General features: G+C 43.9%; 1 protein-coding gene across 4 annotated transcripts in view; it reads right to left on the bottom strand.

The window, feature by feature from the left end:
• Window positions 1-12229, bottom strand: part of LOC126235908 (uncharacterized) — a 634203-nt gene that overhangs the window by 94841 nt on the left and 527133 nt on the right. The gene's annotated exons all lie outside the window — the stretch shown is intronic.

Genomic DNA, 12229 nt, shown 5'->3' with positions numbered 1-12229 from the left:
AGTGATTATATGGAAACAGTCACATCTATTAAATATTCAAGGTTACATAATAAGGAGCGATATGAGATGAACACTTAGAGCCTGCAGCAGGAAAAATGAAGAGAAGACTTAATAGTCGTTGGAAGAGTGCTGGGAAAGTAAAGTGGGTGTGTAACGGAGCTCGTCCGTAATAGGGTAGTACTACCAAATCATGATGATGATGATGATGATGATGATGACGACACTGAATTGAGGGTGCTTAACAGCATCATCATTAGCTCACTTAATATCAACATACAAATCTTCGTGGTATGAATGATGTTTTTCTTACAAGCCAAATTGCTGCAGGAACATATATTTGTAAGTTTTCTTAGCAGCTTATCATGCATGTTTTTTTTTTTTTTTTGGGGGGGGGGGGGGATTTTACTCATGGCACTGAACTACGACACTGAAAATATTCAACTCACTCTACCCACGGTAAGTACTTAAGTTAATGGTAAATATACTTTACTACAGCCCATAACATTTTTCTAGAATAGTGAGCGAAGAGGCTTAAAGGGCTGTTTATCTTTCTGTAAAAATGGAGAGTATCGGAAAACTTTCAAGAAAGTGTCTGCGTTAACACTGACGTCTTTGTTGTTGAATAAAACTAAAGTGATCCTGACTCGAAATGCTACTTAACGGAACGAGAATCACTGAAAAATGGCAAAACTAACTTACATCTGTATGGCTGACAGCTTAATAAAAACGGGTATCAAACAATCCATTCTGATTTCATTACTATCATGTCCCCATATTTAGGTTAGTGGCTTGGTAATTCACAAAATTTTAGAAGCCGTGTTACACTGTTGTCAGCTAAAAAGGTGGGCAAGTCTCCATCTGAGTGTTGCCCTTATGTCAGCATATTAAACACATGAAGTTAAAATACGTTGAACCGGAAGTGGTATTGCGCAAGCTTCGTACATTGGTAGATCATCTCGACACAAGAGGAAACTGTGTCAGGGCTAGTGTTATCCCATGCTTTGGGATCCTTATTAAGACGGCATGACAGTGGTCATGGAATGAATTCAGAGACTTGTAACAAATGCGTTCTACTTATGTGAGTTGGATCCGTGAACAACACACTGTGACAGCAGCAACAGGTAGTGGACTTACAAGTGGCTTGTGGTCTATACAGGGTGTTACAAAAAGGTACGGCCAAACTTTCAGGAAACATTCCTCACACACAAAGAAAGAAAATATGCTATGTGGACATGTGTCCGGAAACGCGTACTTTCCATGTTAGAGCTCATTTTATTACTTCTCTTCGAATCATATTAATCATGGAATGGAAACACACAGCAACAGAACGTACCAGCGTGACTTCAAACACTTCGTTACAGGAAACGTTCAAAATGTCCTCCGTTAGCGAGGATACATGCATCCACCCTCCGTCGCATGGAATCCCTGATGCGCTGATGCAGCCCTGGAGAATGGCGTATTGTATCACAGCCGTCCACAATACGAGCACGAAGAGTCTCTACGTTTGGTTCCGGGGTTGCGTAGACAAGAGCTTTCAAATGCCCCCATAAATGAAAGTCAAAAGGGTTGACCGCCTCTACCAATCCATCGGTCAACTTCGACTGAAATGTGCAGGAGCTCCATCGTGCATGAAAGACATGTTGTATCGTACTTGTAAAGGCACATTTTCTATCAGCACAGGTAGAGTATCCCGTATGAAATCATGATAACGTGCTCCATTGAGCGTAGGTGGACGAAACTGAGCTCTAACATGGAAATTAAGCGTTTCCGGACACATGTCCACATAACATCTTTTCTTTATTTGTGTGTGAGGAATGTTTCCTAAAAGTTTAGCCGTACCTTTTTGTAACATCCTGTATATGTAAACGTAAAAATGTGCTGTGTAACATTACAGTACGACGGTGCAAACAAAACTGTCCCAATCATGTAAACGGAAATGTAGGTAGAATCACGTTTCTGAAGTCAGCAAATACCTGACATTAAAGACGATATTTGTTCTGGGACAAATGTTCTGCAGGTATATTGCTTTTATTTTTATTGTATTTCCTTCCTGGACTACAATATTAAAAAATTCTGAACGTACCATGTGTGAAATTACAGGGAGATAAAGGTCATTTGTAGGTTGTACAGAAACCAGACGGCAGTCGTTCGCCAATGAATGCTCCAGTTAAGAAGGGAATGAGACAGGGTTGTAGCCTGTCCCCGGTGTTATTTAATCTGTACACTGAACAAACTGTACAGCCAAGCAAAGAATTTGGAAAATGAACCAAAGTTCAGGAAGAAAAAGGAAAATTTTGAGGTTTGCTGATGACATCGTAATTCTGTCAAACACGGCAAAGGATTTGGAAGATCAGTCGAACGGAATGGACAGCGTCTTGAAAGGAGGGTGTAAGATGAATATCAACAAAAACAAAACATGGATGATGGAATGTAATCGAATTAAATCAAGTGATGCTGAGGGAATTAGAGTAGAAAACGAGACACACAAAGTAGTAGATGGCGTTCCCCAAGGTAGTGTTATAGGCCCTTTGCTGTTCCTTATCTATATAAACGATTTGGGAGACAATCTGAGCTGCCGTCTTCGGTTGTTTGCAGACGACGCTGTCGTTTATCGACTAATAAAGTCATCAGAAAATCAAAAACTGCAAAACGATTTAGAAAAAAATATCTGAATGGTACGAAAAGTGGCAGTTGACCCTAAATAACGAAAAGTGTGAGGTCAACCACATGACTGCTAAAAGGAACTCAAACTTCAGTTACACGATAAATCAGTCTAATCTAAAAGCCGTAAATTCAACTAAATACCTAGGTATTACAATCAGGAACAACTTGAATTGGAACGAACACGCAGAAAATGTTGTGGGGAAGGCTAACGAAACGCTGCGTTTTATTGGCAGGACACTTAGAAAATGTAACAGACCTACTAAGGAGACTACCTACACTATGCTTGTCCGTCCTCTTTTAGAATACTGCTGCGCGGTGTGGGATCCTTACCAGGTAGGACTGACTGAGTACATCGAAAAAGTTCAAAGAAAGGCAGCACGTTTTGTATTATCGCGAAATATGGGAGTGTCAGAGAAATGATACAGGATATGGGCTGGAAATCATTTTTCGTTGCGACGGAATCTTCTCACGAAATTCCAATCACCAACTTTCTCCTCCAAATGCGAAAATATTTTGTTGACACCGACCTACATAGGGCGGAACGATCACCACGATAAAATTAGGGAAATCAGAGATCGTACGGAAAGGTATAAGTGTTCATTCTTTCCTCGCGCTGCTATACGAGACTGGAACAATAGAGAATTGTGAAGGTGGTTCGATGAACCCTCTGCCAGGCACTTGAATGTTATTTGCAGAGTATCGATTTAGATGTAGAGTTTTGCCATTCGGGCACCAAAATAACTGATGATGGCCAAAGTAGAGACGAGGTAAAATGACTCGCAATGGGCAGAAAAGCGTTTCTGAAGAAGAGAAGGTTGCTAACATCGAGAGTTAATTGTCAGGAAGTCTCTTCTGAAAGTATTTGTACGGAGTGTAGCCACGCATGAAAATGACACTTGGACGATAAAAAGTTTAGACAAGAAGAGAATACAAGCTTTTTAAATGTGGTTCTACAGCAGAATGCTGAAGATTAGATGGGTAGAGCACGTAACTAATGAGGTGCTGAGTAGAATTGGGAGCCGGCCGTTGTGGCCGAGCGGTTCTGGGCACTTCAGTCTGGAACCGCGTGACCGCTACGGTCGCAGGTTCGAATCCTGCCTCGGGCATGGATGTGTGTGATGTCCTTATGTTAGTTAGGTTTAAGTAGTTCTAAGTTCAACGGGACTGAAGACCACAGATGTTAAGTCCCACAGTACTTAGAGCCATATGGCTCCCATAGTGCTCAGAGCCATTTGAACCATTTGATAGAATTGGGGAGGAAAGAAATTTGTGGCACAAACTAACTAGGAGAGGGGATCGGTTGATACGACACAGTCTGAGACATCAAAGGATCACTAATTTAGTACTGGAGGGATATGTGGGGGGGGGGGGGGGGGGTAATAATCGTAGAGGGAGACCATGAGATGAGTACAGTAAGCAGATTAAGGAGGATGTAGTTTGCAGTAGTTATTCGGAGATAAACAGGCTTGCACGGGATAGTGTAGCATGGAGAGTTTTATCAAACCAGTCTTCGTACTGAACCTACAACAACAAGACTCGACAGCCGGAAATCAATAATACTGGGTCAGCACTGTCCGCTAAAGCCAGGGACCAGTTCGACTCCGGGTGTGACGCGTGATTTAACACGGCGCAGCGGATACGTAACCTTGGTACAGTACTTCCGCTGCCACGCCAATTGCTGCTGGTAGCTTACCGACAGCCGACGACGTCGTCCGCCCCCCGCATGGACGCCGCTGCCAGAAGACGCCCTCCGCCTCCGACGCCTCCTGCCGCCGTTCTTCCACGCAGCTCCTATCCACATCTCGTCTTACCGGTACGAGAGCCGGACCAAAACAACTCCAGCCAGCTCCGTCGCACCCTTATCGTTGTCGTCTGCTCGATACCCCGCCTTGTTACGATACGCCACTTGTCATAAACTGAGACACCGGTCGCTTCCAGCTTAAAGATTACTCTTATGACGCTAGGAAGGTTTACCTGTTTCGTCACCGGCCACGCTGCGGCTTCAGGTCGGCATTCCCTTATCAAAATTACGATGTCCGTCGTGTTGCCCTTGGCTATCTAGATATCAGAAACTTTGACAGATGCAACACAACACGCATGATGGTTATCATCAAATACACTCTTCCAAGGAAAATGTCTTTTCAGCAAAATGAAGGTAAGAAATTACACAGTAGCTGAAGCATCTGATAGCCACTCACCTTCACGCGATGAATGGGTATCGGGTAAGAAATGGCGAGTGGATTTATGGATACATTTGCATTAAAGTTACGTCCATTCACGTCTGAAATCCATCGGAATGCAATATTGTTGGAGAAAGTTTATCGTGTACAAACATCTTGTGTTTTATATGCTGACGAAAAGGCATCCTTTGGCCTAGCGCAGGACGGCAAGAAAATGTTCAAAAATGGTTCAAATGGCTCTGAGCACTATGGGACTTAACGTCTATGGTCATCAGTCTCCTAGAACTTAGAACTACTTAAACCTAACGAACCTAAGGACATCACACACATCCATGCCCGAGGCAGGATTCGAACCTGCGACCGTAGCGGTCGCGCGGTTCCAGACTGTAGCGCCTAGAACCGCTCGGCCACTCTGGCCGGCGAAAATAATCAATACGAGTAATAATATAATAGTAAAGTAAAATGTATACTGGCTGAAAATGTGTACTGGATGATTTGGATGATGAACTGTTTGTGGAAAAGATGCTAAGTTTCCATCTGCTTAAGATGGAAAATAGTGTCAGAGGTTTGCAGTCGGAGGCTGCTATGAAATTTCTGAAAATGTCTTCCGCAGATGTAAACGAAACATTGCGCAACTGCGTCTTGTTTTCTCGTCAACTACAAATAAATACTAGCTGCAGCTTGTCTGAAAATTAAAGTTTAACCTCTCTCTCACGTGTTAGAAATGCGTAGATGTTTAAACCGGTTCCTCACAGTACTGATTATGTTAAACCGGTTCCTCACAGTACTGGTTCTCTCTCTCTCTCTCTCTCTCTCTCTCTCTCTCTCTCTCTCTCTCTCTCCTTTTCACGTGCGCGCGCGCCTGTCAATAAAATGTCTCTCTGCGGCCTTCTTGACTTGTAGATACGAGTAACTGAAATACAGTACTCGGCGCGTTATTCCCATCCTTGAAGCTGTTTACGATGTTAAGACGGGAGCTTTACTGACAGAGAACAATAATTCTTCACAAAACCGTTCAGAAACTTCGCAAGTCAAAGAGCTCCCAGCCTTGGAAACTTACCGAATCGACGCTGCAAACATGTTTGTGCAGCACTGCTAGCCGTCGATAAGACCGATTACCTGCGAGTTGATGTGCTGTACAGCCTTCGCTTGTAAATCTTGCGCGTGTAACCAGCGCCTATTTCTTCGCTTATAGTATGTTTGTTTTGTCTTTCCAGTATACGAGAAAGTGGCTTGGTGCAAAACCAGTCTACCGGACACATTTAATAGTTAAATTATTTTTCTTCATTTTGGGTACCACAGATGGAAGCATGAACAGCCATGTATCTGATTACAAGTAACAGACATTATCGTATGAAAAGCGAGAGCATACTCATAGAAGGGTAATATTTAGAATTAATGTTTGTAAATTTACCTGAGCATGCTCTCGATTTCGAAACGACGATATCTGTTACTTATAATCGGATACACTGCTGTTCGTGTTTGCAGTTGCCATGGTGGATACTGGCAGCTATGACAGAGTCTGCCTAAATGGTGTCCTGTTTTGGTAGCTATAAAACTTGAAAATTACCTGTAAGGCCATTTGCATAAAATGCAGTAAATAAAAATAGGCAAATCGAGAAACAGCAGCCGAAGTGGAATCGTACATCTTACCTTCAAGAACCTTTCTTTCTTGAGTTATCAGTTCTCTTCTGACTGATCTGATGCGGCCCGCCACGACTTCCTCCCTTGCACCAACCTCATCCCACAGTACCACTTGTGCCCTACTTTCTCACATTTTGTTGGATGTATTCCTATTTCTGTCTGCCCCTACATTTTCCCCCTATACAGCACCCTCTAGTACTCTGGAAGCTATCCCTTGATGTCTTAATACGTGTGCCGTCTTCTTGTCCCTTCTTGTCTGTATTTTCCACGTGTTTCTCTCTTCATCGCTTCTGCGCATAGCCGCCGCATTCCTTGTAATTCCACCAGTTTTCAACATCATTCTATAGCACCACTTCTCAAACGTTTCGATCCTCTTTCCCTTTTGTTGGTCAGTTGAGTAGCCTAGTGCTCATTTTCTTTGCTGGATTTCACGTGACCTCTGTGAAGATGAAGCCAATCTCCGTTCACTGCCGATGCTTCCGTTTATTGGGCAGTTCTAAGAACCTGAGATATATAAATGAACGACAGGGAGATGGCGAGCTGTAATAGGGGCTAGGACATTCACAGATGATAATTCGTGGAGAGGTTGAAGCCGTTCATTTCAGGCAAAAAGTGTAATTTCGCTTTTGACGAGGGAAAATTTTCCCGAGATGATTAAAATTAACGTAAACTGCACGTAATCACCAATCTTCAGCCACTGTGGCCTTCTTTTGTGGGCTGATCTATATATCAGTTGTTGCTCACTTGTTCTGAAACAGCTTACGATAGAGGCAGGCTGTGCTGCCTAAACACGAGACATCCACAAAACTGTAAAAACTCTGACAACAATCGTCGTATACAAACAGAGGATACGGCAAAGAAACATGGAGCGAAACAGTTGACCGGAGGTTCCTTGAGGAACGAAAACGTCCCCAAAGCGCCTTGGCTCCAGCTGTCTGGAGTGAGAACTCGATTGCAATCTTGTGCGGGCCTATTCTCTGCTAGAAGCCCCATGCGGGCTGTGCGGGCGAAGCAACATAAGACAGTCCCGTCCGTAAGGCAACAGGCTGTATGTAATTCGGATCATTATTTTGCTATCGTTGAACTGGTGATTCGGTAATAATCTCACCCATCAGCACGTGTCTTCGGTGGAATTAAAATTACAGTAGAGCGTCGATTATCCGAACGTCGGTCAACTGAACGACCGCTTAACCGAACTGTGTACTCGCTCGCACTCTCCCACCCTACCGTCCCACTACCAAACCAAGTTTCCCACAGTAGTCGCCGCACTGGGCCACCGCTGGCGGAACATTGCTTCTAATGGGGCCTTCACAAGGCGCTGCTGACCGGCCAAGCCGCCAGTCGCTGTGTTTCAACAATCAGCACACTTCTGTCGGCTTGGCATTGGCAGTAGAAGTAGCGGCAGTATCAAAGCTGTTCACAGCAACAGCTGCGCCAGCTTAGAGTTGAGGCGTGCCGCTCCGCGCAGTTTGAAGGATACTAATATTCCTACTGAAGTTGCCTTTGTATGTTACTTTGTAATACTAAAAGAGATGCCTGTTTTTATGAATAAATTTACTGTACAGTACTTCTTTTTGGCAAATAAACATGTACAGTTCGATTATCCGAACAAACTAGTTTTCCGAACACCCATGTCCCCCAATACCTTCGGATAATCGACGCTCTACTGTATTAAACTACTACGTTTTTGTTGAACCTTGTGGGTACCATTCAGGAATTCTATGAGGAGGGAAATTATACTGATGAACTATGATCGCTTCGCGATACGCTTTACGGATGGTCTGTACAGCGCAGATGTGGACGCAGAACCGCTATACGAGCTGGAGCGGATCGGGTGCAGAATTGTCGTAATCAAACTGTACGCAACGTTTGGGTCTGGGGATGAGTAAGGAGCAGATCGGATTGATAGAATACTCGGTCTGGGGAACTTTCTGGACTCAGAGCTGGCCGCAGGCGCCAAGGCGACGACTGCTGACAGGCGGTAGCGTCGCCGTGGGAGTCGCCGGGCAACCAGAGACGCCGCGGAGTCAGCGCCAGCGCCGCCCACGGCAACACGCGACACGCCGCCCCGCTCCTCACCTCAGCCCACCTCCAGGGCAGCGGCAGGTGCGTGCCGCAAGCAACCTTACAGGCTCATGTAGCATTACCTCAAGGCTACAACGAGTTCTGAAATTTTGTGTAACGTGCCCATCATTTAATTACGACACAACTAGTTTCCAAAGTCCACCATTATAGCAGAGGACCATCTACGAGTGTATGAACTAATGAACTTTTAACACCAGTATCGATTAGAAATAGATTTATTCTCTGTAACTATGTATCTGTGATTATGAAGCGTTTGTTCTTTGTTAGCTAAGGTCATTGATTTGTGACAAAGTTAAAGTTTGTAATTATATATATACACTACTGGCCATTAAAATTGCTACACAAAGAAGAAATGCAGATGATAAACGGGTATTCATTGTACAAATATATTATACTAGAACTGACATGTGATTACATTTTCACGCAATTTGGGGGCATAGATACTGAGAAATCAGCACGAAGGACAACCACCTCTGGCCCTAATAACGGTCTTGATACGCCTGGGCTTGGATGGCGTGTACAGGTACAGCTGCCCATTCACCTTCAACACGATACCACAGTTCATCAAGAGTAGTGACTGGTGTATTGTGACCAGCCAGTTGCTCGGCCACCATTGACCAGACGTTTTCAATTGGTGAGAGATCTGGAGAATGTGCTGGCCAGGGCCATTTTCTGTGCCCAGAAAGGCCCGTACAGGACCTGCAACATGCGGTCGTGCATTATCCTGCTGAAATGTATGGTTTCGCAGGGATAGAATGAAGGGTAGAGCCACGGGTTGTAAAACATCTGAAATCTAACTCCACTGTTCAAAGTGTCGTCAATTGAGAACAAGAGGTGACCGAGACGTGTAACCAATGGCACCCCATACCATCACCCCGGGTGATACGCCAGTATGGCGATGACGAATACACGCTTCCAATGTGCGTTCACCGCGATGTCGCCAAACACGGATGCGACCATCACGATGCTGTAAACAGAACCTGGATTCATCCGAAAAAATGACGTTTTGCAATTCGTGCACCCATGTTCGTCGTTGAGTACACCGTCGCAGGCGCACCTGTCTGTGATGCAGCGCCAAGGGTAACCCCAGCCGTGGTCTCAGAGCCGATTGTCCGTGCTGCTGCAAACGTCGTCGAACTGTTCGTGCAGATGGTTGTTGTCTTGCAAACGTCCCCATTGAGGGATCGAGACGTGGCTTCACGATCCGTTACAGCCATGCGGATAAGATGCCTGTCATATCGACTGCTAGTGATACGAGGCCGTTGGGATCCAGCAAGGCGTTCCGTATTAACCTCCTGAACCCACCGATTCCATATTCTGCTAACAGTCATTGGATCTCGACCAACGCGAGCAGCAATGTCGCGATACGATAAACCGCAATCGCGATAGGCTACAATCCGACCTTTATCAAAGTCGGAAACGTGACGTTAGGCATTTCTCCTCCTTACACGAGGCATCACAACAAAGTTTCACCAGGCAACGCCGGTCAACTGCTGATTGTGTATGAGAAATCGGTTGGAAACATTCCTCATGTCAGGACGTTGTAGGTGTCGCCACCGGCGCCAACCTGGTGTGAATGCTCTGAAAAGCTAATCATTTGCATATCACAGCATCTTCATCCTGTCTGTTAAATTTCGCGTCTATAGCACGTCATCTTCGTGGTGCAGCAATTTTAATGGCCAGTAGTATAAGCTAAATGATATTTAAAAATAATGAAATTTTATAATATATGTATGTTCATAAAGAAATATTTGTATATTGGAAGCTGGTTCATGCTTAGGGAACTTGTATTGTGAATTATAAAAGCTGTAGGAAAGTCCCTCCGCAACGGAAGTGGCTTGGTGCGAGATAAAGGTGGTTTTGGCGGTCGAACTGGGCGTCTATTTGGTGGACACGGTACGCAGTCAGTGGCTAGCCGTTGTACACTACACATTGACGGTCCCAAGGGAGGCATTTGGAAGCCGTTTTACCTGCAATTTTGCCTCGAATGTGGATTTGGCTGTGTTTGGTGCTCTTGGCATTAAGGAATGGCTCTAATACGGTATAAACCCATCGTCAATAAGATATTGTAACGAGCATTCAACATCAAGGGCCGTGTAGTTAGCTGCCACGTCGCTTGCCGCCACTATTTCGCCACTGCTCCATCACCTTCATGCATACAGATATGTATCAGAGCATGGACCAGTTACTTTGTGTGAGCGATTTAATAATAATCCAAGTGCTATAATCCTGTGTCTTGCACCCTAACTTTATCCTAATCTTGAACCGATGCAGGATCCCCTTCTAAGTGTGCACAAAACGGAGTATCCTGTTCTAACAAACTAGTGATTTAAAAATGTTCAAATGTGTGTGTGAAATCTTATGGGACTTAACTGCTAAGGTCATCAGTCCCTAAGCTTACACACTACTTAACCTAAATTATCCTAAGGACAAACACACACACCCATGCCCGAGGGAGTACTCGAACCTCCACTGGGACCAGCTGCACAATCCATTACTGCAGCGCCTTAGACCGCTCGGCTAAACCCGCGCGGCTAGTGATTTGATTCTGTGTATCAGATGTCCAAAAATTCAGTGCCAGAGCGTGTAGAAGTTGCTGTCTAAAATACCTGCTTCACAGGTGATGAAAATTAAACTTACTTGAAATGTAATTTAGCCTTTACTGCTATCATGAATAATTCTGTTGAGGTTAATCGAGTTCAGTGTTGAGTAATTTCTTTTGAAGGATGAAAACATAACTTATTCCAAGTGGGACTAATAATTAGTTGTGGTGGAATTGAACTTGGCTTCTGAAATAATCATAGAGTTTGCCTATAGAGGCAATACTGGTTTATGGGGACCCATCATATTCTGTTCATATTAGGAAGAAATGCGGAATATTGTTGCTACTAAAGAAATCTGATACTTTTCGTTAAATGGGGATACAAAAATTGTATATGTAGTATTATTTAATTTTATTTGTGGTATTTATACGTCAGTTAAGGCAGAAATCTTTTCATGCCCAACTTTAGTTCAGTGCTTCCTGCAGTAACATCTCTATACTGAATCTCGTAATGATAGTGATTGTAACTGTATTATGAGTGGGGCACTATCTTGCTTTCTATGATTACTGGCTTGTGCATTAATGGTAACTAATGCTACCCAAAATTTAGATCGGCCTGTAGTCATGTGTATCCTGAGTACCATTCAAAGGGAATTTTAAAGAAACTCACTACAACTACTAATATTCGATTTCCTTGAACATAATGTTTCAAATTAGTATGCCTAATTAGGCTCGCGACCGTTTATTGTTTCATTAGTATGAACTTTTCTACTTTCATTACCCCAGAGTAAAGCCTGTTTAGTTTTCTATTAATTACATTATGTATCGAAATTACTGTCCGACACTTTATCCGTTAGACAAACGTACGGTCAAAACTAAAAATCCTCCCAGAGGGTAACACTAGTTTGTCTCAGCAAACGAGTTTAGTGTTATAAACTATCCACATGGCAGATCGCGCAGTCATAGACATCTACATGGGAGTAAAAAAAAAAAAAAAAAAAAAAACCCCGGAGAAATATTGCCGTGGGCGGAGCTTGTGTAGTACGCATCTCTGCCGCTAGGCGTCTACACCGCAATTCATTGCAAGTTCAGTGGCGCCTGTGTTGTCGACCTG

This window comes from Schistocerca nitens, chromosome 2, assembly GCF_023898315.1.
Source record: "Schistocerca nitens isolate TAMUIC-IGC-003100 chromosome 2, iqSchNite1.1, whole genome shotgun sequence".
In the NCBI taxonomy this organism is placed as follows: Eukaryota; Metazoa; Arthropoda; class Insecta; order Orthoptera; family Acrididae; genus Schistocerca; species Schistocerca nitens.
Note: the sequence above shows the minus strand (reverse complement) of the source record. Positions and strands in the feature narration are given on the sequence as shown.